The 26,435-nt window shown below is 50.8% G+C and overlaps 1 long non-coding RNA gene across 1 annotated transcript; it reads left to right on the top strand.

Annotated features, from left to right (window-relative positions):
- The first annotated feature begins 1,898 nt into the window (after positions 1-1,898).
- Positions 1,899-20,059, top strand: LOC139242176 (uncharacterized). Its single transcript, XR_011589140.1, has 3 exons — positions 1,899-2,193; positions 12,806-12,994; positions 17,914-20,059. It is a non-coding gene; the product is annotated as an uncharacterized lncRNA (long non-coding RNA).
- The last annotated feature ends 6,376 nt before the right edge of the window (positions 20,060-26,435 follow it).

Genomic DNA, 26,435 nt, shown 5'->3' with positions numbered 1-26,435 from the left:
TTACTCCGTGCCACCCTCCTGGATGACACACCAAACATTTACAAGGCCCTTTTTTTTACTTTTTTTGGGGGGTTTTTTTGGGCACTAAAATCACATTATTTTCCCCAGTGCCCCCTATAAAAGGGAAGGGGGACACTAAAAGCACCGGCAATTAAAACAAATTAAACTTTAAAACGTAAAATCAAATTAAAATTTGGTTGCCGGGCGTGATGATGCACTCCAGTCCCTCCGGTGCTCACCTCTCGCGGAAGGCCTCCATCTCCAAGGACACCCTGGACCGGATGTAAGAGCGGAAGAGAGGCAGGCAGTCAGGTTGAACGACCCCCTCGACCGCCCGCTGCCTGGACCGGCTGATGGCACCCTTGGCCGTGCCCAGGAGCAGTCCTACGAGGAGGCCCTCGGACCTACCCGCTCCCCTCCGCACAGGGTGCCCAAAGATCAGGAGAGTGGGACTGAAGTGCAGTCAGAATTTCAGGAGCAGCCCCTTCAAATAATGGAACAGGGGCTGCAACCTCGTGCACTCAATAAAAACATGGAACACGGACTCCTCCAGACCGCAGAAATTGCAGGCGGCCTGGGAGTCCGTGAACCGGCTTAAAAATTTGTTGCACGGTACTGCTCCGTGCACCACCCTCCAGGCCAAGTCCCCGATGAATAGTGGGAGGACTCCCGCATAGAGTGCCCTCCATCGGGGACCCCCGCCTCCTCCGGACAGCAAGATGGTACGCCATGGCGTGTCCGGATTTTTCCCAAAAAGTTAGTTTGCAGGTGCAGCAGGTAATCAGGAAGGCGAATGGAATGTTGGCCTTCATTGCGAGAGGGATGGAGTACAAAAGCAGGGAGATCCTGCTGCAACTGTACAGGTATTGGTGAGGCCGCACCTGGAGTACTGCGTGCAGTTTTGGTCACCTTACTTAAGGAAGGATATACTAGCTTTGGAGGGGATACAGAGGCGATTCACTAGGCTGATTCCGGAGATGAGGGGGTTACCTTATGATGACAGATTGAGTAGACTGGGTCTTTACTCGTTGGAGTTCAGAAGGATGAGGGGTAATCTTACAGAAACATTTAAAATAATGAAAGAGATAGACAAGATAGAGGCAGAGAGGTTGTTTCCACTGACCAGGTAGACAAGAACTAGAGGGCACAGCCTCAAAATACGGGGGAAGCCAATTTAAAACCGAGTTGAGAAGGAATTTCTTCTCCCAGAGGGTTGTGAATCTGTGGAATTCTCTGCCCAGGGAAGCAGTTGAGGCTAGCTCATTAAATATATTCAAATCATAATAGATAGATTTTTAACCAATAAGGGAATTAAGGGTTATGGGGAGCGGGCGGGTAAGTGGAGCTGAGTCCACGGCCAGATGAGCCATGATCTCGTTGAATGGCAGAGCAGGTTCGAGGGGCGAGATGCCTACTCCTGTTCCTAATTCTTATGTTCTTATGTATTCACTAGAGTTTAGAAGGATGAGAGGGGATCTCATGAAAACATATAAAATTTTGACAGGACTGGACAGGTTAGATGCAGGAAGAATGTTCCTGATGTTGGGGAAGTCCAGAACCAGGGGACACAGTCGAAGGATAAGGGGCAGGCCATTTAGGACTGAGAAGAGGAGAAACTTCTTTCAGAGAGTTGTTGACCTGTGGAATTCCTACCACAGAGAGTCGTTGATCCAGTTCATTGGATATATTCAAGAGGGAGTGAGATATGGCCCTTACGGCTAAAGGGATCAAAGGGTATGGAGAGAAAGCGGGAAAGGGGTACTGAGGGAATGATCAGTCATGATCTTATTGAATGGTGGTGCAGGCTCGAAGGGCCGAATGGCCTACTCCTGCACCTATTTTCTCAGTTTAAAAGCGGCCTCTTTGAGCGGCCTGTCGCTCCCCGGCCTTCATTGATTGTTGTGTCTCGGGGCCCAATGTATTTGTCCTGGAACACTCTCACACCGCGCGCTGTATAAATACAAGTTGTTGTTGTTGCGGCTCAGCCAATCAGCGGCACAGGTCCCGCCCCTCGGGCTCCCCGATTGGTTGGAGGACCCGCCGCCGGCTCGCTCCTCCAGCCCCGCCCCGCTCGCTCCCCATTGGTCGGAAGCTCCCGTCAATCAGGCCGTGGGCCCGGGTCACGTGTCCCTCGAGCGCGCTCCGCCAAACTGTGTAAAGTGGTGTCGGGGACCCGGATGTGCGGACTCTCAGGTTTGGATTTCCCTTTATTCTCCCCCTCCCCCCCCGCGCGATTCTCTACCCAATCGGAGCGGAGAAAACTCACTTTACGTCACCGATCGCGGCTCTTTCACGGACCTCACTGACATCTTTCCCCGGAAGGCCCCGTGCCGACCCGACTCCGCGCCGCAGGATCCGATCGCGCAGGCGCAGCTCCGAGTGTAGGGGGGAGGGGCGGTCTGTGTCCTCTGGGCATGCGCGGTTATTACCGTCAGTGATCAAGAGGGGGCGCTGTGCGGGGCGCGGTTCCCGGTGCGCAGGCGCTGGGCTGTCAATCACCCATCAGTCAGTGCGGCTGCTGGTGAGACCTGTGACGTCATAGAACCCCAGACAGTGACATCACAGAAGGAGGCCATTCGGCCCATCGTGTCCCTGCCGGCCGGCACAGAGCTCTCCAGCCTAATCCCACTGTACAGCTCTTGGCTTACATTGATATAAGACTTACATTTATATAGTGCCTCTCACCGCCACCAGACGTCTCAAAGCTCTTTACAGAGAATGAAGTTCTGTTGGAGCGTAGTCACTGTTGTAATGTGGTTAACACGGCAGCCAATCTGCGCACAGCAAGCTCCCACAAACAGCCATGTGGTTGAGGGATAAATATTGGCCAGGACACCGGGGATAACTCCCCTGCTCTTGATCGAATTAGTGCCATGGGATCTTTTACAGCCACCAGAGAGAGAGAGAGAGAGCAGACAGATCCTCGGTTTAACGTCTCATCCGACAGTGCAGCACTCCCTCAGCACTGCACTGCAGTGTCAGCCTACACTTTCTGTGTTCAAGTCCCTGGAGTGGGACTTGAACCCACAACCTTCTGACTCCAAGGCAAGAGTGCTCCATCATCATAGGCAGTCCCTCGAATCGAGGATGACTTGTTTCCACGTCAAAAAGTTCACAGGTGTTTCAATGAAGGAGTAAAATTCCAGGTCCCGAACTAAATCTTGAAGGATAGAAGATGCCTGTGCGTGGATTTTTTTTAACGTGTGGTGGCTGTTGCACACCAGCCATCACACAAGCTTGACAGAGGTAAGTCTTGGTCCAGTGGCAAGACGAGTAGAGACCTGCTCTGCTGCATGGACCCAGTGTGCACACATATCGCAGTGTGGGCTGCCCTTGCTGCCCCTGGGCCCTCGCCTCTCCTGGGCCCCGATCTCATCCCTCTACAATCTCTCGCCGCTCCTTCGCCCCGACCTCCTGCTGTATCTGCCCACACTCCAGTCACCGACCTGGATCTTGGTGATGTCCCTTTTCACTGCCGTTGCTCTCCTGCACCAGCACGTGCTGCTCTCTGGAGTGGTCACCACTCCTTCCGCTCCCCGGCCTGTGCTGATGGTTCTCGCGAGAGTGCTACCCACTGAGCCACAGCTGACCCATCTGCTAAGCAAAATAGGTCCTTGTTATCCACTCTATCCAGGCCCTCATAATTTTATATATTTCAATTAGGTCTCCCCTCTAAACCTTTTTCCAATTACTTTAAATCTATGCCCCCCCCCCCCCAATTATTGACCATTCTGCTAAGGGAAATAGGTCCTTCCTATCCACTCTATCTGGGCCCTTCATAATTTTATACACCTTGATGAGGTTTCCTCTCAGCATCCTCTTTTCCTAAGAAAACCCCAGCCTATTCAATCTTTCCTCATAGCTAAAATTCTCCAGTCCAGGCAACATCCTCGTAAATCTCTATACCCGTCTAGTGCAGTCACATCTTTCCTGTAATGTGGTCGTCACAACTGCACACAGTACTCTCACTGTGGCCTAATTAGTGGTTTATACAGTTCAAGCATAATCACCCTGCTCTTGTATTCTATGCCTTGGCTAATTATGAAAACATTCAGGATACTTGCCTTTATCACCTTATCTACTTCTCCTGCTCCCTTCAGGGATCTGTGGACAAGCACTCCAAGGTCGTTCTGTTCCTCGACACTTCTCAGTGTCCTACCATTTATTGTGTATTCCCTTGTCTTGTTAGCCCTCCCCACATGCATTATCTCACACTGGGTTGAATTCCATTTGCCACTGTCCTGCCCACCTGACCAGTCCATTGATATCTTCCTGCAGTCTACAGTTTTAGAAACACAGAAACATAGAAAATAGGTGCAGGAGTAGGCCATTCGGCCCTTCTAGCCTGCACTGCCATTCAATGAGTTCACGGTTGAACTTGCAACTTCAGTACCCCATTCCTGCTTTCTCACCATACCCCTTGATCCCCTTAGTCGTAAGGACTACATCTAACTCTTTTTTGAATATATTTAGTGAATTGGCCTCAACAACTTTCTGTGGTAGAGAATTTCACAGGTTCACCACTCTCTGGGTGAAGAAGTTCCTCCTCATCTCGGTCTTAAATGGCTTACCCCTTATCCTTAGACTGTGACCCCTGGTTCTGGACTTGCCCAACATTGGGAACATTCTTCCTGCATCTAACTTGTCCAAACCCGTCAGAATTTTAAACGTTTCTATGAGGTCCCCTCTCATTCTTCTGAACTCCAGTGAATACAAGCCCAGTTGATCCAATCTTTCTTGATAGGTCAGTCCCGCCATCCCGGGAATCAGTCTGGTGAACCTTCGCTGCACTCCCTCAATAGCAAGAATGTCCTTCCTCAGGTTAGGAGACCAAAACTGTACACAATACTCCAGGTGTGGCCTCATCAATGCCCTGTACAACTGTAGCAACACCTCCCTGCCCCTGTACTCAAATCCCCTCGCGATGAAGGCCAACATTCCATTTGCTTTCTTAACCGCCTGCCAACCTTCAATGACTGATGTACCATGACACCCAAGTCTCGTTGCACCTCCTCTTTTCCTAATCTGTCACCATTCAGATAATAGTCTGTCTCTCTGTTTTTACCACCAAAGTGGATAACCTCACATTTATCCACATTATCCTTCACTGCCATGCATTTGCCCACTCACCTAACCTATCCAAGTCGCTCTGCAGCCTCATAGCATCCTCCTCGCAGCTCACACTGCCACCTAACTTAGTGTCATCCGCAAATTTGGAGATACTACATTTAATCCCCTCGTCTAAATCATTAATGTACAATGTAAACAGCTGGGGCCCCAGCACAGAACCTTGCGGTACCCCACAAGTCACCGCCTGCCATTCTGAAAAGTACCCATTTACTCCTCTTTGCTTCCTGTCTGCCAACCAGTTCTCAATCCATGTCAGAACACTATCCCCAATCTCATGTGCTTTAACTTTGCACATTAATCTCTTGTGTGGGACCTTGTCGAAAGCCTTCTGAAAGTCCAAATATACCACATCAACTGGTTCTCCCTTGTCCACTGTACTAGAAACATCCTCAAAATATTCCAGAAGATTTGTCAAGCATGATTTCCCTTTCACAAATCCATGCTGACTTGGACCTATCATGTCACCTCTTTCCAAATGCGCTGCTATGACATCCTTAATAATTGATTCCATCATCTTACCCACTACCGATGTCAGGCTTACCGGTCTATAATTCCCTGTTTTCTCTCTCCCTCCTTTTTTAAAAAGTGGGGTTACATTGGCTACCCTCCACTCGATAGGAACGGATTCAGAGTCAATGGAATGTTGGAAAATGACTGTCAATGCATCCGCTATTTCCAAGGCCACCTCCTTAAGTACTCTGGGATGCAGTCCATCAGGCCTTGGGGATTTATCGGCCTTCAATCCCATTAATTTCCCCAACACAATTTCCCGACTAATAAGGATTTCCCTCAGTTCCTCCTTACTAGACCCTCTGACCCCTCTTATATCCGGAAGGTTGTTAGTGTCCTCTTTAGTGAATACCGAACCAAAGTACTTGTTCAATTAGTCTGCCATTTCTTTGTTCCCCGTTATGACTTCCCCTGATTCTGACTGCAGGGGACCTACGTTTGTCTTTACTAACCTTTTTCTCTTTACATATCTATAGAAACTTTTGCAATCCGTCTTAATGTTCCCTGCAAGCTTCTTCTCGTACTCCATTTTCCCTGCCCTAATCAAACCCTTTGTCCTCCTCTGCTGAGTTCTACATTTCTCCCAGTCTCCGGGTTCACTGCTATTTCTGGTCAATTTGTATGCCACTTCCTTGGCTTTAATACTATCCCTGATTTCCCTTGATAGCCACGGTTGATCCACCTTCCCTTTTTTATTTTTACGACAGACAGGGATGTACAATTGTTGTCGTTCATCCATGCGGTCTCTAAGGGCCCAAGTTTCGAGCCGCGCCTAGAACGGCGCAGTCCCAACCTGGACGCCCGTTTTTCGCGCCACAAAGTGCGCCTAAAAAAACCCTCCATATTCTCCACCTCCCTGCAGGTCCTCTGGCCCTCGGCGCAGCACAGCACGAGCTGTAGGGGGGACGGAGCCAGGTCCCTGCGCTGAAAACAGTGCCGGGACCTCTGCACATGCACGCTACAGTGGGCACGCAAGTGCAGTAGCTCCAGGCACCCGAAACTGTGTGGAAGGGGCCCGAAGCACGCAGCCCCTAGCCCTGGCCGAATGGCCTCACTGGGGCTGCGTGAATAAGGCTCCTCCCACGGCCAGCTGCTGCTTCCTCCTGACTCCCGCTCCTGCTTCTCTCCCCTGCCGGACCCGACCCGACCCGACTCCCGCTCCGCTCCGCTCCCGCTATCCCCCCCCCCCTCCCTCCCCGGACTGGACCCGACCCGACTCCCGCTCCCGCTGTTAAGTCCTAGTTCGGGTGGTCAGCTGCAATCGACAATAATCGAGTCAGATACCTTCAATCTTTACGTCTTTATTGAAGCAACTTCGGACCTGTTACCAAACTGCCAGCACAGAGTCTACAGATTCCGGGGCAGGCAGACAAAAGGTCTGTCTATCCTCACAGACGCATCCTTTTTATTCTTACAAACTAGAGGAGGTATGGCCTGCTTCATCAATCACACTGTGTTACTAGGGCTTCATGAATTGATAGCCTGTTTATCTTGAGAACACTTTATGCTTTTACGAGTGGAATAGCCCAGCTTAATCACACAAAGCAAATTTGCACCTTATCAAGTCATGGCCATAAACCCTTGTTTATCAGTGATGGTCACACAAGCTACTTTGTCCACTGCTTTCTCACGGGAAACCAAGTCTGTCTTTTCTTATTTTCTTATTGATTCCTAGAACCATTTTATTAACCCTTTCATGATTCTTCCACATACATTCACACCGCTCCCCCACGACTGGACCCGACCCGATCCAACAGCCGCTCCCGCTCCCACTCCCCCCCGAGTGGACCCGACCCGACTCCCGCTCCCGCTCCTGCTCCCCCCCGACTGGACCCGACCCGACTGCCGCTCCCGCTCCCGCTCCCCCCCGACTGGACCCGACCCGACTCCCGCTCCCGCTCCCCCCCGACTGGACCCGACCCGACTCCCGCTCCCGCTCCCACTCCCCCCCGACTGGACCCGACCCTACTCCTGCTCCCGCTCCCACTCCCCCCCGAGTGGACCCGACCCGACTGCCGCTCCCGCTCCCGCTCCCCCCCGACTGGACCCGACCCGACTGCCGCTCCCGCTCCCGCTCCCCCCCGACTGGACCCGACCCGACTGCCGCTCCCGCTCCCACTCCCCCCCGAGTGGACCCGACCCGACTGCCGCTCCCGCTCCCGCTCCCCCCCGACTGGACCCGACCCGACTGCTGCTCCCGCTCCCGCTCCCCCCCGACTGGACCCGACCCGACTGCCGCTCCCGCTCCCCCCCGACTGGACCCGACCCGACCCGACCCTACTCCCGCTCCCGCTCCCGCTCCCCCCCGACTGGACCCGACCCGACTGCTGCTCCCGCTCCCGCTCCCCCCCGACTGGACCCGACCCGACCCGACCCGACTCCCGCTCCCGCTCCCGCTCCCCCCCGACTGGACCCGACCCGACTGCCGCTCCCGCTCCCCCCCGACTGGACCCGACCCGACCCTACTCCTGCTCCCTCTCCCGCTCCCCCCCGACTGGACCCGACCCGACTGCCGCTCCCGCTCCCACTCCCCCCCGACTGGACCCGACCTGACTCCCGCTCCCGCTCCCACTCCCCCCCGACTGGACCCGACCCGACTCCCGCTCCCGCTCCCGCTCCCCCCCGACTGGACCCGACCCGACTCCCGCTCCCGCTCCCGCTCCCCCCCAACTGGACCCGACCCGACTCCCGCTCCCGCTCCCGCTCCCCCCCGACTGGACCCGACCCGACTCCCGCTCCCGCTCCCGCTCCCCCCCAACTGGACCCGACCCGACTGCCGCTCCCGCTCCCACTCCCCCCCGACTGGACCCGACCCGACTCCCGCTCCCGCTCCCGCTCCCCCCCGACTGGACCCGACCCGACTGCCGCTCCCGCTCCCACTCCCCCCCGAGTGGACCCGACCCGACTGCTGCTCCCGCTCCCGCTCCCCCCCGACTGGACCCGACCCGACTGCTGCTCCCGCTCCCGCTCCCTCCCGACTGGACCCGACCCGACCCGACCCTACTCCCGCTCCCGCTCCCCCCCGACTGGACCCGACCCGACTGCTGCTCCCGCTCCCGCTCCCCCCCGACTGGACCCGACCCGACTGCCGCTCCCACTCCCCCCCGACTGGACCCGACCCGACCCGACCCGACTGCCGCTCCCGCTCCCACTCCCCCCCGACTGGACCCGACCTGACTCCCGCTCCCGCTCCCGCTCCCCCCCGACTGGACCCGACCCGACTCCCGCTCCCGCTCCCGCTCCCCCCCAACTGGACCCGACCCGACTGCCGCTCCCGCTCCCACTCCCCCCCGACTGGACCCGACCCGACTGCCGCTCCCGCTCCCGCTCCCCCCCGACTGGACCCGACCTGACTGCCGCTTCCGCTCCCACTCCCCCCCGACTGGACCCGACCTGACTCCCGCTCCCGCTCCCACTCCCCCCCGACTGGACCCGACCTGACTCCCGCTCCCGCTCCCACTCCCCCCCGACTGGACCCGACCCGACTCCCGCTCCCGCTCCCGCTCCCCCCCGACTGGACCCGACCCGACTGCCGCTCCCGCTCCCACTCCCCCCCGACTGGACCCGACCCGACTCCCGCTCCCGCTCCCGCTCCCCCCCGACTGGACCCGACCCGACTCCCGCTCCCGCTCCCCCGCGACTGGACCCGACCCGACCCGACCCTACTCCTGCTCCCTCTCCCGCTCCCCCCCGACTGGACCTGACCCGACTGCCGCTCCCGCTCCCGCTCCCCCCCGACTGGACCCAACCCGACTGCCGCTCCCGCTCCCCCCCGACTGGACCCGACCCGACTCCCGCTCCCGCTCCCCCGCGACTGGACCCGACCCGACCCTACTCCACTCCTGCTCCCTCTCCCGCTCCCCCCCGACTGGACCCGACCCGACTGCCGCTCCCGCTCCCCCGCGACTGGACCCGACCCGACCCTACTCCTGCTCCCGCTCCCGCTCCCCCCCGACTGGACCCGACCCGACTCCCGCCCCCGCCCCCGGACTGGATCCGACCTGACCTCCCTCTCCCCGACCTGACCTCCCCCTTCCTCCCTCCCTCTTCCCCTCCCTCCCTCCTTCTCCCCCTTCCTAGCTCCCTCCCTCTCCCCCTCCCTCCCTCCCTCTCTCTCTCCCTCCCTCTCTCTCACTCCCTCCCCCTTCCTCTCCCCCTCCCTCCCTCCCTCTCCTCCCCGACCCGAACCGAACCTCCCTCCCCGACCCGACCCAACGCCACCTACCTGTAAATCTGATGCTGGGGACGGGCCCTGCCCGAAGTCTCGGGCCCGGCCCGTTCAGCCTTCGGTCCCGACGGCAAACCGCTGCCTGAAAGGCCTGCCTGAAGCACTTTCACACAGGTAGGAACATGATTTATTTAATCTTTTCTTTGCTTATAAATTTTTATTCAGGTTGGATTTATTTGTATAATATTTGTATAAGTATAACTAAGGATTTATTGTAGAATGTAATGACTTCCCTTTCCCCCCCCCCCACCTCGTTCCTGACGCCTAATTTGTAACCTGCGCCTGATTTTTTAATGAGTAGACAAGATTTTTTGAAGCCTACAAAAATCTTCACTTGCTCCATTCTAAGTTAGTTTGGAGTACGTTTTCACTGTGGAAACTTTCAAATCAGGCGTCAGTGGCTGGACACGCCCCCTTTTGAAAAAAAAATTCTGTTCCAAAGTGAAACTGTTCTACCTGACGAGAACTGCAGAAAACTAAATGTGGAGAATTCCGATTTCTAAGATACTCCGTTCTACACCAGTTGCTCCTAAAAATCAGGAGCAAATCATGTGGAAACTTGGGGCCTAAATGTCTGCCATTGCCCATCCACAGTCAACCCCTTTCGCCAATCAATCCTAGCTAATTCACGTCTCATACCTTCAAAGTTACCCTTCTTTAAGTTCTGGACCATGGTCTCTGAATTAACTGTTTCATTCTCCATCCTAATGCAGAATTCCACCATATTATGGTCACTCTTCCCCAAGGGGCCTCGCACAACGGTATTGCTAATTAATCCTCTCTCATTACACAACACCCAGTCTAAGATGGCCTCCCCCCTAGTTGGTTCCTCGACATATTGGTCTAGAAAACCATCCCTTATGCACTCCATGAAATCCTCCTCCACCGTATTGCTTCCAGTTTGGTTAGTCCAATCTATGTGCATATTAAAGTCACCCATTATAACTGCTGCACCCTTATTGCATGCACCCCTAATTTCCTGTTTGATGCCCTTCCCAACATTACTACTACTGTTTGGAGGTCTGTACACAACTCCCACTAACGTTTTTTGCCCTTTGGTGTTCTGCAGTTCTACCCATATAGATTCCACATCATCCAAGCTAATGTCCATTCTAACTATTGCATTAATCTCTTCTTTAACCAGCAATGCTACCCCACCTCCTTTTCCTTTTGTTCTATCCTTCCTGAATGTTGAATACCCCTGGATGTTAAGTTCCCAGCCCTGATCATCCTGGAGCCACGTCTCCGTAATCCCAATCACATCATATTTGTTAACATCTATTTGCACAGTTAATTCATCCACCTTATTGCGGATACTCCTTGCATTAAGACACAAAGCCTTCAGGCTTGTTTTTTTAACACCCTTATTCCTTTTAGAATTTTGCTGTACAGTGGCCCTTTTTGTTTTTTGTCTTGGGTTTCTCTTCCCTCCACTTTTCCTCATCTCCTTTCTGTCTTTTGCTTTTGTCTCCTTTTTGTTTCCCTCTGTCTCCCTGCATTGATTCCCATCCCCCTGCCATATTAGTTTAACCCCTCCCCAACAGCACTAGCAAACACTCCCCCTAGGACATTGGTTCCGGTCCTGCCCAGGTGCAGACCGTCCGGTTTGTACTGGTCCCACCTCCCCCAGAACCGGTTCCAATGCCCCAGGAATTTGAATCCCTCCCTGCTGCACCACTGCTCAAGCCACGTATTCATCTGCACTATCCTGCGAGTCCTACTCTGACTAGCACGTGGCACTGGTAGCAATCCCGAGATTACTACTTTTGAGGTCCTACTTTTTAATTTAATTTTCTTCTTCATTATCAACCACACAGCCAATTTTTGTATCATTTGCAAACTTCTTCGTCATACCCCTGCATTCAGGTCCAAATCATTGATATAAACCACAAAAAGCAAGGGACCTAGTACTGAGCCCTGCAAAACCCCACTGGAAACAGCCTTCCAATCACAAAAACACACATCGACCATTACCCTTTGCTTCCCACCTCTGAGCCAATTTTGGATCCAACTTGCTGCTTTGCCTTGGATCCCATGGGCTTTTACTTTCGTGACTCGTCTGCCATGTGGGACCTTATCAAAAGCCTTGCTAAAATCCATATCCACTACATCAAATGCACTACCCTCATCGATCCTCCTTGTTTCCTCTATGGTAGAGCTATCCAGTTAGGTCCACTCCCCTGATCTTTCCCCATAGCTCTGCAAATATTGTTCCTTAAGTATTTATCCAATTCACGTTTGAAAGTTACTATTGAATCTGCTTCCACCACCCGATCAGGCAGTGCATTCCAGATTGCAACAACTCGCTGCTTATACAATGTTTCCTCATGTCGCCTCTGCTTCTTTTGCCAATCACCTGAACTCTGTGTCCTCTGGTTACTGACACTTCTGCCACTGGAAAGTGTTTCTCCTGATTTAGTCTATTAAAACCATTCATGATTTTGAACACTCTATCAAATCTCCTCTATATCTTTTCTGCTTCAAGGAGAATAACTGCAGCTTCTCCAGTATCTCCACATAACTGAAGTCCCTCATCCTTCGTATCATTCTAGTAAATCTCTTCTGCACCCTCTCTAAGGTTTAGACATCCTTCTGAAAGTGTAGTGCCCAGAATTGAGCACAATGTGTCAGCCGAGGCCTAACCAGTGTTTTATAAAGGTTTGGCATAACTAAACATCAAATGCTGTATTTGTGTGATGGGGTTTAGACGGGTGAGGTTTATCCAGTCAGTTGGATGTGAGCTGAAACATGTGCACTTGGAGCGGAGAGCCAGGGACACACTGTGTAACCGGGCACAGACACTCTGCACAACCCAGGCATCACTTGTTTCCCACTTGGCCCAAAAGGAATATATTAAATGCAACAATTCATTTGATTTGACTTTAAATAGTTTTGTTTGTAAATTTACTCATGCTTCTCTAATTTTACTTAACTCAGATTCACGGCCTCATTTTATTTCTTCCTCTGAGCCCCTCAACTTCATCTGGCAGCGTAATGTTGGCGAGTGGTGATTGATTGCCCTGGGAACCAACAGGAAGAGAGCTCAGAGGCCGGAGGGCCCAGGGAGCAACGTGTTCTGCAACCAATCGCGGTGCTTGAGGGGTGGATCCTGAGTCGGCCAGTCAGGTGAGTCAGTGTGAACTCCTGTTAAACAATTTATCTTTTAAAAGTTAAATCAAGATTTCTTTTGTCAGCAAAGCAGTTTAACATTTGTCATTATTTTACATAAGAACATAAGAAATAGGAGCAGGAATAGGCCATACGGCATCTCGAGCCTGCTCCACCATTTAATACGATCTTGGCTGATACGATCATGGACTCAGGTCCACTTCCCTGCCCACTCCCCATAACCCCTTATCGATTAAGAAACTGTCTATCTCTGTCTTATATTTATTCAATGACCCAACTTCCACAGCTCTGAGGCAGTGAATTCCACAGATTTAGAACCCTTTGAGAGAAGAAATTCCTCCTCATCTCAGTTTTAAATGGACGGCCCCTTATTCTAAGATTATGCCCTCTAGTTCTAATCTCCCCTATCAGTGGAAACATCCTCTCTGCATCCACCTTGTTAAGCCCCCTCATAATCTTATACGTTTCAATAAGATCACCTCTCATTCTTCTGAATTCCAATGAGTAGAGGCCCAAACGACTCAACCTTTCCTGATAAGTCAATCCCCTCATCTCCGGAATCAAACTGGTGAACCTTCTCTGAACTGCCTCCAAAGCAAGTATATCCTTTCTTAAATATGAAAACCAAAACTGCATGCAGTATTCCAGGTGTGGCCTCACCAATAACTGTATAACTGTAGCAAGATTTCCCTGCTTTTATACTCCATCCCCTTTGCAATAAAGGCCAAGATTCCATTGGCCTTCCTGATCACTTGCTGTACCTGCATACTAACCTTTTGTGTTTCATGCACAAGTACCCCCAGGTCATGCTGTACTGCAGCACTTTGCAATTTTTCTCCATTTAAATAATAACTTGCTCTTCGATGTTTGGTTACAATTTAGCCCCATGTTCCTAATCTTTGGTGTGGAGGGTGTGGGTAATCAGAGGATCTTCTCCTGGACCTGCTCTTGGGCCTGGCTAGAACAGCAATTTGCAGGTCCAGGATGGACGGGGCCTGGGGGGTCACTCTGGCTGCCTGCCTCTCTTCCTGCGGTCTGGTCTGTGCCGGGTGGCCCTGGAGAGGGATCAGGCCGTGTCCACCGGTACATAAGAACATAACAGATAGGAGCCGGAGTAGACCTTCAGACCTGCTCTGCCATTCAACAAGATCATGGCTGATCGTCTACCTCAACTCCATCTTCCTGCACTATCCATATATACCTTAATTCCCTTAGTTTCCAAAAAATGATCACCGTCTGTCTTGAATCTACTCAATGGCTGAGCACCTACAGCTCTTTGGAGGAGAGATTTCCAAAGATTCACCATCCTCTGAGTGAGGAAATTTCTCCTCATCTCAGTCCTGAATGTCTGACCCCTTATTCAGCAGCATGGATGAGCAAGTGACTCCCTTCCCACACATGGAGCAGGTAAATGGCCTCTGCCCAGTGTGAGTGCGTTGGTGTGTCAGCAGCATGGATGAGCAAGTGAATCCCTTCCATCACATGGAGCAAGTGAATGGCCTCTCCCCAGTGTGAGTGCGTTGGTGTGCAATGAGGGTGAATGACTGAACCTCTTCCCACAGTGAGAGCGACTGAACTGTTTCCCATCAGAGTGAACTCACTCATTTTGAATCAGATCTGCAGAGCTTTTAAACCAGTTTGCACCGTATTACACTAGACCCTGTCTCTGTTGATATTACACTAGACCCTGTCTCTGTCTATATTACACGAGACCCTGTCTCTGTTATATTACACGAGACCCTGTCTCTGTTTATATTACACTCGACACTGTCTCTGTTTATATTACACTAGACCCTGTCTCTGTTTATATTGCACTAGACCCTGTCTCTGTTTATATTACACCAGACCCTGCCTCTGTTTATATTACACTAGGCCCTGTCTCTGTTTATATTACACTAGACCCTGTCTCTGTTTATATTACACTAGACCCTGTCTCTGTTTATATTACACCAGACCCTGTCTCTGTTTATATTACACTAGACCCTGTCTCTGTTTATATTACACCAGACCCTGTCTCTGTTTATATTACAATAGACCCTGTCTCTGCGTATATTACACTTGACCCTGTCCCTGTTTATATTACACTAGACCCTGTCTCTGTTTATATTACACTAGACCCTGTCTCTGTTATTATGGCACTAGACCCTGTCCCTGTTCATATTACACTAGGCCCTGTCTCTGTTTATATTACACTAGACCCTGTCTCTATTTATATTACACTAGACCCTGTCTCTGTTATTATGGCACTTGACCCTGTCCCTGTTTATATTACACTAGACCCTGTCTCTGTTTATATTACACTAGACCCTGTCTCTGTTATTATGGCACTTGACCCTGTCCCTGTTTATATTACACTAGGCCCTGTCCCTGTTTATATTACACTAGGCCCTGTCCCTGTTTATATTACACTAGAATCTGTCTCTGTTTATATTACACCAGACCCTGTCTCTGTTTATATTACACTGGACCCTGTCTCTGTTTATATTACACTAGAATCTGTCTCTGTTTATATTACACCAGACCCTGTCTCTGTTTATATTACACTAGACCCTGTCTCTGTTTATATTACACCAGACCCTGTCTCTGTTTATATTACACTAGACCCTGTCTCTGTTTATATTATAATAGACCCTGTCTCTGCGTATATTACACTTGACCCTGTCCCTGTTTATATTACACTAGGCCCTGTCTCTGTTTATATTACACTAGACCCTGTCTCTGTTATTATGGCACTTGACCCTGTCCCTGTTTATATTACACTAGACCCTGTCTCTGTTTATATTACACTAGACCCTGTCTCTGTTATTATGGCACTTGACCCTGTCCCTGTTTATATTACACTAGGCCCTGTCCCTGTTTATATTACACTAGGCCCTGTCCCTGTTTATATTACACTAGAATCTGTCTCTGTTTATATTACACCAGACCCTGTCTCTGTTTATATTACACTAGACCCTGTCTCTGTTTATATTACACTAGAATCTGTCTCTGTTTATATTGCACTAGGCCCTGTCCCTGTTTATATTACAATAGAATCTGTCTCTGTTTATATTGCACTAGGCCCTGTCTCTGTTTATATTACACTAGACCCTGTCCCTGTTTATATTACACTCGGCCCTGTCCCTGTTTATATTACACTCGGCCCTGTCCCTGTTTATATTACACTAGACCCTGTCCCTGTTTATATTACACTCGGCCCTGTCCCTGTTTATATTACACTAGACCCTGTCCCTGTTTATATTACACTAGACCCTGTCTCTGTTTATATTACACTAGACAGTATCTCTGTTTATAAATAGAGGTATAAGAGTACAAAAGCGTGGATATTATGATGAACCTGTAGAAAACACTGGAGTATTGTGCCCAATTCCGGGCACCACACTTTAGGAATGATGTGAGCACCTTAGAGAGGGTTCAGAAAAGATTTTCAAGAATGATTCCGGGGATGAGGGACTTCAGTTATCTGGACAGACTGGAGAAGCTGAGTTTGCTAGGGGGATAGAGTATAAAAGCAGAGAAGTCCTGCTAGAACTGTACAAGGTAATGGTGAGGCCACACGTGGAGTACTGCGTGCAGTTTTGGTCTCCATATTTAAGGAAGTATATACTTTCATAGAATGAAACTGTTCCCATTGGCAGAAGGGTCGAGAACCAGAGGACACAGATTGAAGGTGATTGGCAAAAGAACAAAAGGCGACACAAGAAAAAACCTTTTTGCGTAGCGAGTGGTTAATATCTGGAATGCACGACCTGAAAGGGTGGTGGAGGCAGACTCAATCACGGCTTTCAAAAGGGAGTTGGATAAGTATCTGAAGGAAAAACATTTGCAGGGCCGGGGGAAAAGGACAGGGGGAGTGGGACTAGCTGAGGTGCTCTTGCAGAGAGCTGGCATGGGCTCGATGGGCCGAATGGTCTTGTTCCGTGCTGTAACCTCTCTGATTCTATGGTTCTAACTCTGTCAGCATAAGCCTCTATTCCCTTCTCCCTCATATACTGATCCTAAGTGCATCGATACTGGAAACACAGAGCGACCAATCCAGAGCCGCTCTATCAGGGTGGGCACTGGATGCGGAAGTCGCTCCCTGGCCTCCTGTGTGGGTCTGTTTGTTGCATCAGTGGAGAGGGGGGAGAAGCTGCTGGGTTTCACCCCCAGTACCTCTGAGCCCAGTAGGGCCCAACAATTTCCGATAAGAGACTGTCAACGGCAGTGGATTCTAGGGAGATTAGGTTGCTAAACACACACTGTCCGCACAATGTAGAAGAGCATTGTTTTCGGAACAAGTATTTCTGTAGAGGCTTTCAATGTACAGATTTGTTTTAATCCATTCTTGGGATGTGGGTGTCGCTAGTAAGGCCAGAATATATTTCCAATTTCCATTTGCCTCTTGACAATGTGATGGTGGGCCTTCTCGAACCGCTGCAGTCCGTGTGGTGACGGTCCTCCCACAATGCTGTTAGGTGAGGAGTTCCAGGATTTTCACTCAGTGACGATGTAGGAACGGCGATATATGCCCAAGTCAGGATGGTGTGAGACTTGGAGGGGAACTTGGAGGTGATGGATTTCCCAAGCACCTGCTGCCCTGGTCCATGTCCAGGGAGAGGTTGTGGGTTTGGGAGGTTCTGTCAAAGTTCTGGTCGAGTTGCAGATGTATAAAGTCCCTCACCTTTGCTGTGGCCACCTCTCCCTCCGCCCATAGAGTCTTGTGTAGGCCCAGACCGGATGCTGGGTTCCCGTCCCTGAAGGACATTAGTAACCAGTTGGGTTATTACCACAATCCGACAGCTTTCATGGTCACTTTTTTCCTGCTGACGGCCGCACAAATAACCAGGTTCATTCAGCTCAATTTCACAACCTGCCTTTGTGTTTTTGTGGGTTCTCTCACCTATCCTTTTATCTGTTTGAAATTCACTTTACAGGGTATTAAAAGTGGAGGGTTTGTCGACCGGAGGCTCAAACCAAACATCACATTAAGATCTGATGGAGTCACTCGATTCATCAGGACCTGAATATCATCGGCCTTAGACCATGGAAGCAAAAAGCACCGTTCACAGCGGGGAGAAACAGTACACGTGCTCTGTGTGTGGACAAGGCTTCAGCCGATCATCCAACCTGGAGAGACACAAGTGCAGTCACACTGGGGAGAAACTGTGTAAATGTGGGGACTGTGGGAAACGTTTCAACTCCCCATCCCAGCTGGAAACACATCGGTGAGTTCACACTGGGGAGAGGCCGTTCACCTGCTCCAACTGTGGGAAGGGATTCACTACATCATCCCACCTGCTGATACGCCAGCGAATTCACACTGGGGAAAGGTCGTTCACCTGCTCCGACTCTGGGAAGGGATTCACTACATCATCGAACCTGCTGACACACCAGCGAGTTCACACTGGGGTGAGGCTGTTCACCTGCTCCGACTGTGGGAAGGGATTCACTACTTCATCCACCCTGCTGAAACACCAGCGAGTTCACACTGGGGAGAGGCGGTTTACCTGCTCTGAGTTTGGGAAGGGATTCACTCAGTCATCCACCTGCTGACACACCAGCAAGTTCACAAGTAGCTGCAGGGGTTGGATTCTGTTGTTATTGCTGCTGTTAATCACATCCCGACTGAACCATGTTCATTCTGACAGTTGGGGTTTGTTTCTGCTGATGTTAATAACTCCTGTAACTGGACTGGAGTTTAATATTTGGGATACAGACACATAAATTAGTGTTGTTTTCAACACATTGCTGTAGATTTTTGTCTTTCCCAACCAAGTGTTTAGCATCACCTGGCTGGAGCTCAGAGAGTACAATCTGGGGGGAGGATCGTATCGGGGGAGAACTTCAGCCTGGACACAGTCCTTCAGGGCCACACTGAGAGGGCCAAACGGCACTTTGGTCTTTCTCATCTCTCTTCACTGACAGCAAAGTCACCGTGCGGGTTAATCTTGACGCGTGTAAGGTGCGGATGATATCCACCCAGGGGTGTTTAAAGAGATGGGACGGGTGCTCTGCCAGCCCCTTGCCCATATTTCCAACAGCTCAGTAGAGTCAGGGGTTGTTCCCTGAGATTGGAAGGTAGCACACGTAGTTCCATTTTCCAAATTGGGCACAAATCAGAGCTCGGGAACTGAAGGCCCATCAACGTGACCTCGATCACCGGGAAGGTGCTTGAAGGGATCCTGAGAGATGCTGTTTTCCATCATGGGGAAAGGGAAGGGGCCATTAGAGATACTGAACACGGATTCCAGTAAACAAGGCCACATCTTACTAACTAGCTTGAGTTTGTAAAGAAGTTGTTAGGTTGGTGGATGGGGGAATCCGGTTGACATTGTCTACCTCAGGGTGTCAAACTCATTTTATATGGTGGGCCTGATCCAATATCCTGGCACTTGGCATGGGCCACATTCAGCAAAAGCTATTAAAATAGGAATAAATGAAGATAAACTACATCAGAATTTACATTTAGCTTTTATTTACTGCCGCTGCTCCCGATCCCTGGCACCTCTTAGCTCGAGCATTCATGAACTGACCCTGCTCAAACTATAACCACAAGGATATCGGTGCATGGTTCTGCCTGTGACCACAAGGCTGCGTCACTGCCACACACAGATAGCGTTTCCTTGTTTCACATCTCCATACAAACACCATCACTTCACACATCCCCTTTCTACACAATTGCAGCAGACATGAGCAAGGACATGAGGCTTATTAAAAGACACATTTCATTACAGCAAAGGTTACACTGGGAGAAATGTTCAGTTATTTCCCATTACAGGCAAAATGCCGGGCAAACCAGCAGCACACTGCACCTGAACAGTGTCTCATCGGTCTACAGGCTTTTCTTAAATAGATTTGCTGAGTGGATTCCTGGGATGGCAGGACTGACTATGAAGAAAGACTGGATTGACTAAGCTTATATTCACTGGAATTTAGAAGAATGAAAGGGGATCTCAGAAACATAAAATTCTGACGGAATTGGACAGGTTAGATTCAGGAAGAGTGTTCCCGATGTTGGGGAAGTCCAGAACCAGGGGTCACAGTCTAAGGATAAGGTGTAAACCATTTAGGACCGAGATGAGGAGAAACTTCTTCAATCAGAGAATTGTGAACCTGTGGAATTCTCTACCACAGAAAGTTGTTGAGGCCAGTTCGTTAGATATATTCAAAAGGGAGTTAGATATGGCCCTTACGGCTAAAGGGATCAAGGGGTATGGAGAGAAAGCAGGAATGGGGCACTGAAGTTACATGATTAGCCATGATCATATTGAATGGTGGTGCAGGCTCGAAGGGCCGAATGGCCTACTCTTGCACCTATTTTCTGTGTTTCTATGTTTCAATGACGTAAACCCCCAGGTTTGCAGGTGTGATGCTCCATTCACACATTGAAGGTGAAAGAGATGCTGTGAGGCCCTAAGTCCAGTAACTGGAAGTGATTAACAGACTGGGTTTTGTGTTTTACCAATACCAGCAAAGATGAAGCCCATGGAATAAAAGGGACAGTGGATACTGTCTCACTGTGAGCGAGTCAGAATGAGAAGCTTTAACAACAGCCGATGTTTCACAAAGGGAGATCTCACCAGACCAAAGGACATTGGTGGCGTTTAATGGCCTGTTTGTGTCACTGGGCTACAGGAGGCTATTTGTGACAGAGGGAAAGCTGGTCACAGCAAACAAACAGTTTACCGGCCTGTCCAGGGCCCACTCTGACCCCCACCTTCTCTCTCTCACTATTGATGGACACTGCTGCAGTAATTGCTCCTCTGACCTTTCCTCTCTTGTCCCTCCTACACCCCTAATACACGGCCCGACACAATCTCCCTCCCCCTATATCCTCACTGCTGGAATTCACACCAGTCTCCCCATCTGCTCCTTGTTCTCTCCCTGGATCCTGAAACTACAGAACTCACTCTTCCCCTCCTGAAGTCTACAGGCTCTAAAACTGAAGCTTGGTGGCCCTCAGTCCCTACTCCTTGATTTACCTCCGCTTCTCTCCTCCTCTTTCCCCCTGGGTTGTGTTCCACACTCTGGGCCTTGGGCCTTGGGCCTTCCCTGGGGATTCTCAGTATGAACAGGGGGATTTGTGTTGAGACAGGATGTCCCAGCTCTCCTCCCCCTGGGTTGTGTTCCACACTCTGGGCCTTGGCCCTTCCCCAGGGATTCTCAGTATGAACAGGGGGATGTGAGTTGAGACAGGATGTCCCAGCTCTCCTCCTCTTTCCCCATGGGTTGTGTTCCACACTCTGGGCCTTGGGCCTTCCCTGGGGATTCTCAGTATGAACAGGGGGATGTATGTTGAGACAGGATGTCCCAGCTCTCCTCCCCCTGGGTTGTGTTCCACACTCTGGGCCTTGGGCCCTCCCCGGGGATTCTCAGTATGAACAGGGGGGATGTGTGTAGAGACAGGATATCCCAGCTCTCCTCCTCTTTCCCCCTGGGTTGTGTTCCACACTCTGGGCCTTGGCCCTTCCCCGGGGATTCTCAGTATGAACAGGGGGGTGTGTGTTGAGACAGGATGTCCCAGCTCTCCTCCCCCTGGGTTGTGTTCCACACTCTGGGCCTTGGGCCCTCCCCGGGGATTCTCAGTATGAACAGGGGGGATGTGTGTAGAGACAGGATATCCCAGCTCTCCTCCTCTTTCCCCCTGGGTTGTGTTCCACACTCTGGGCCTTGGCCCTTCCCCGGGGATTCTCAGTATGAACAGGGGGATGTGTGTTGAGACAGGATGTCCCAGCTCTCCACCTTTAAAGGGACAAGGAGAGGACCAGCTGGGCTGAATGGCCCTGCTTTATGACATCACTGCAGTGCCGAGCAACCAACCTCCCTGAGCCCTGCTCATTATGGGCTGGGTTGAGCTCAGTGCTGTTACAGGAAGGGAAACAGGAGCAGGATTCGACCTGTGTGGAGCCCAGGATTAATGGGGAGAGAGGTACAGGATCAATTTCTACCTTATTGAGTGAGAAATGTCAGTGTCGCGGACACTCCCTGTCCCTCAGTATCTGTGTTGGGGAGTGACTGATGGGTTCACTCTGTATCTAACCCATGCTGTGCCCAACTGGAGAGTGTTTGATGCTGGCACGAGGTGCTCAGCTCGATGAGCACAACATTTAACCCAAAGATGATCAGATAAACCCATCAGCTCCTCCCCTGGACACAGGTCCTGAAACATAGAAGCATAGAAAATAGGTGCAGGAGTAGGCCATTCGGCCCTTCGAGCCTGCACCACCATTCAATAAGATCATGGCTGATCATTCCCTCAGTACCCCTTTCCTGCTTTCTCTCCGTACCCCTTGATCCCCTTAGCTGTAAGGGCCATATCTAACTCCCTCTTGAATATATCCAATGAACTGGCAGCAACAAATCTCTGCGGCAGGGAATTCCACAGGTTAACAACTCTTTGAGTAAAGAAGTTTCTCCTCATCTCAGTCCTAAATGGCTTGCCCCTTATCCTTAGAAGGACAGGGAGTGTTTCTAATCATTTGCCTGGTGTCCTTGATCAAATCTAACCACCTCAACGCTTTTTAAACATTTGTTCATGGGATGTGGGCATCGCCTCTCACACCTCATTCTTCTAAACGCTAGAGAATATAGGCCTTGTCATGTATCTTACATTATTATATATAACTGTATCCCAACATGCTATACATGACTGTAATAAGATATGACCTGTAACCACCAGCATACCTTACCACCGGGGGTGCAGTTGCAAGAGACAGGTTTATAAGCACAGGTCTCAGGCAAGTGCAGCATTCGAGAACTGTGAAATAAAGGTGCAGGTCCAGAGTGACCTTGACTTCACGACATGCCTCGTGTGAATCTGTACTGAGGGGACAGGACTTTACAGGCCTGGTCTACTCAATCTCTCATAGGACAATCCCCCCATCACAGGAATCAGTCTGATGAACTTTCGTTGCACTCCCTCTGATACGTTCGTGGTAAAGGATGAAACTGAGTTCTGTGTACAATGAGCAAGTGTGACCTTAGCTCCTTTAATAAGACTCCAGAGTGGGTGTGCTGTTTATATACCGTGCGCCCAAGGGATGCTGGGATCCCTTGGAACTCTCAACAGGTCGGCCCTCTGGTGGTAGCATAATACAGGTTACAAGGAGTTAAATACATAACATCACTCCCCCGTGAAGTCAATAGTACAATTACTTACAAGGTGAGACGATCTGGGGCTTTTCACTCCCTTGTCGATCGTCTCGCTACAAATGCAGGTGTGGGTGAGTTGGTTGGTTCTTCGCTGGGCTGCTGGGCAGCTGGTCTTTTCGGGCTGCTGGGGATGGTGAGTTCAGCTTCATGAACAACCGTGATGTCAGTTTGTTGGAGGGTCAAAGTTGGTGGTGTCCTCTTCGGGTTGCTCGTAGCTGTTGAACCGCAATTTGATTTGGTCCAAATGGTTTCTGCATGTTAGTCCATTGGCCAATTTGACCTGAAACACCCTACCCCCTCTTGGGCTGTGACCGTGCCAGCAAGCCATTTGGGACCCTGTCCATAATTGAGTACAGTCACAGTAATAGGTCCTTACTATACCGTATAAATGCACACGAGGCCCATACTTGAGAGATCGTCACTCTTTGATCAGTAACCTTTATTAGCCAGCACTGAAGTGATGAAAGTGGGTGGAGCTTCCCCTTTTATACCTGAAAGTCCAGGTTAGGAGTGTCTCCCAAAGTTCACCCCTTGTGGTCATTGTTCTCACAGTCTACATCTTAGATCAGTTTATACATGGGTTACAATGACAGTTGAATACATGACATCACCTCTCCCCACCACCCCCCCCAAAGTCTTATTGGGATCACAGGTTAAGTCTCTCTGGTGGTTTATGCTCCCTTGTAGAGCGCCTGAGTTGGGGCTCCGGTTGTTGGGCGTTGGCCTGAGTGTCTGCTGTTTGTGGTGCCTCAGGCCTGTCCGGACTGCCCACAGTGACTGGGCTCTCCTCCACTTGGTTCCGGTGTTTTGTCACCTGTGGTGGAGTGAACTCTACATCGTGTTCTTCCTCTGCTTCTTCTATGGGGTTGCTGAACCTCCTTTTTGTTTGATCCACGTGTTTGCGGGAGATTTGTCCATTGGTAAGTTTAACTACCAAAATCCTATTCCCCTCTTTGGCAATCACAGTGCCTGCGAGCCATTTAAGCCCTGCAGCATAGTTGAGAACAAAGACAGGGTCATTGACATCAATACATCGCGCCCTCGCTTTCCCGTCATGGTAGTCACATTGTGACTAGCGCCTGCACTCAACAATTTCTTTCATGGTGGGGTGTATAAGGGATAACCTAATTTTGAGCATCCTTTTCATTAGCAGCTCTGCGGGTGGAACCCCTGTGAACGAGTGTGGTCGGGATCTATTGGCCATCAGGAGGCGTGATAAGCGGCTTTGTAGGGAACCCCCTTGGATTCTGAGCATCCCCTGTTTGATTATCCCTTGCTCGTTCTGCCTGGCTGTTTGAGGCCGGCTTGAACGGTGCCGTTCTGACATGGTTGATTCCATTGCCTGCCATGAAGTCCTGGAATTCAATGCTTGTGAAGCACGGGCCATTGTCGCTGACCAAGACATCCGGTAGACCATGGGCAGCGAACATTGCCCATAGACTTTCTACCGTGGCAGAGGATGTGCTTGAATTGAGAATGTCACATTCAATCCATTTAGAGTAGGTGTCTACTACAACCAAAAACATTTTTCTCATGAAAGGATCTGCGTAGTCCACATGGATGCGTGACCATGGATGGCGGGCCAGGACCAGGGGCTAAGGGGGGCTTCCCTGGGCGTATTGCTCAGCTGAGCACATGTGTTGCACCTGCGAACACAAAGTTCCAGGTCTGCATCTATCCCTGGCCATCAAACGTGTGACCTGGCAATTGCCTTCATCATGACAATGCCCGGGTGCTCATTGTGGAGTTCTCTGATGAACATCTCTCTGCCCATCTGGGGCATAACTACTTAGTTTCCCTATAGTAGGCAATCGGCCTGAATCGCGAGTTCATCCTTGCGCCTGTGAAATGGTTTGAATTCCTCAGGGCATGCCCTGTACGTGGCTGCCCAGTTCCCATTCAGGACACATTTCTTGACTAAAGACAGTAGCGGGTCTCTATTTGTCCAGACTTTGATCTGACGGGCTGTCACGGGTGAGCCTTTGCTTTCGAAAGCTTCAACAGCCATGACCATCTCAACAGCATGCTCAGTTGCCCCCTAGGTGGTGGCTAGTGGGAGCCTGCTGAGTGCATCGGCGCAGTTTTCGGTGCCCGGTCTGTGCCGAATTGTATAGTCATAGGTGGCTATCATGAGTGCCCACCTCTGTATGTGGGCCGATGCATTTGCATTTATGGCCTTGTTGTCGGCCAAAAGGGACATTTGGGGTTTGTGATCTGTCTCCAGCTCAAATTTCTTGCCAAACAGGTACAGGTGCATTTTTTTTACATTATATACACATGCAAGCGCTTTCTTTTCTACCATCCCGTAGCTCCTTTCTGCCTGGGACAGACTTCTGGAGGCATAAGCTACCGGCTGTAACTGACCCTTGGCATTAATATGCTGCAACGCACACCTGACCCCATAGGACAAGTTTTTACATGGGTCATATAGCGTTAACAAATTGTTGGAGCATAACAAATTGCGTGCTCTATCAAAAGCCCTTTCCTGGCTGTCCTCCCAGACCCAATCACGACCTTTGCGTAGGAGCACGTGTAGTGGCTCTAACAGCGTGCTCAATTTGGGAAGAAAGTTTCCAAAATAGTTCAGGAGCCCCAGGAACGAACGCAGCTCCGTCGTGTTACGGGATCTGGGTGCTTTCTGGATCGCTTCTGTTTTGGACGCCGTAGGTCTGATCCCGTCTGCTGCTACCTTCATCCCCAGGAATTCTACCTCTGGAGCTAGGAAGACGCACTTTGCCTTTTTCAGTCGCAGACCTACCCGGTCCAGTCTGCGTGGCACCTCCTTCAGGTGTGGAGGTGTTCTTCAATATCGCAACCCGTGATGAGGATGTCATCTTGAAAAATCACTGTCCTTGGAATCGACTTGAGGAGGCTTTCCATATTTCGTTGAAAGATCGCGGCGGCCGAGCGAATCCCAAACGGACATCTGTTGTACTCAAATAACTCCTTATGTGTCGTGATGGTGGTCAGCTTCTTCGACTCACTTGCCAGCTCCTGGGTCATGTAAGCTGAGATCAGGTCCAATTTTGAAAAAAGTTTGCCACCGGATAGCTTCGCAAAGAGGTCCTCCGCTCTCGGTAGCGGGTACTGGTCTTGGAGTGACACCCGATTGATGGTGGCCTTGTAATCACCAGCGGCAGTTGGTGAGAGGGGAGCGACCTATAAAAGGCCCAGCGGGAGATCGAGAGCCAGCGGCAATTGGTGAGAGGGGAGCGACCTATAAAAGGCCCAGCGTGAGATCGAGAGCCAGCGGCAGTTGGTGAGAGAGGAGTGACCTATAAAAGGCCCAGCGGGAGATCGAGAG

This window comes from Pristiophorus japonicus, unplaced genomic scaffold, assembly GCF_044704955.1.
Source record: "Pristiophorus japonicus isolate sPriJap1 unplaced genomic scaffold, sPriJap1.hap1 HAP1_SCAFFOLD_1243, whole genome shotgun sequence".
In the NCBI taxonomy this organism is placed as follows: Eukaryota; Metazoa; Chordata; class Chondrichthyes; family Pristiophoridae; genus Pristiophorus; species Pristiophorus japonicus.
This window is presented reverse-complemented; position numbering and strand designations above follow the sequence as displayed.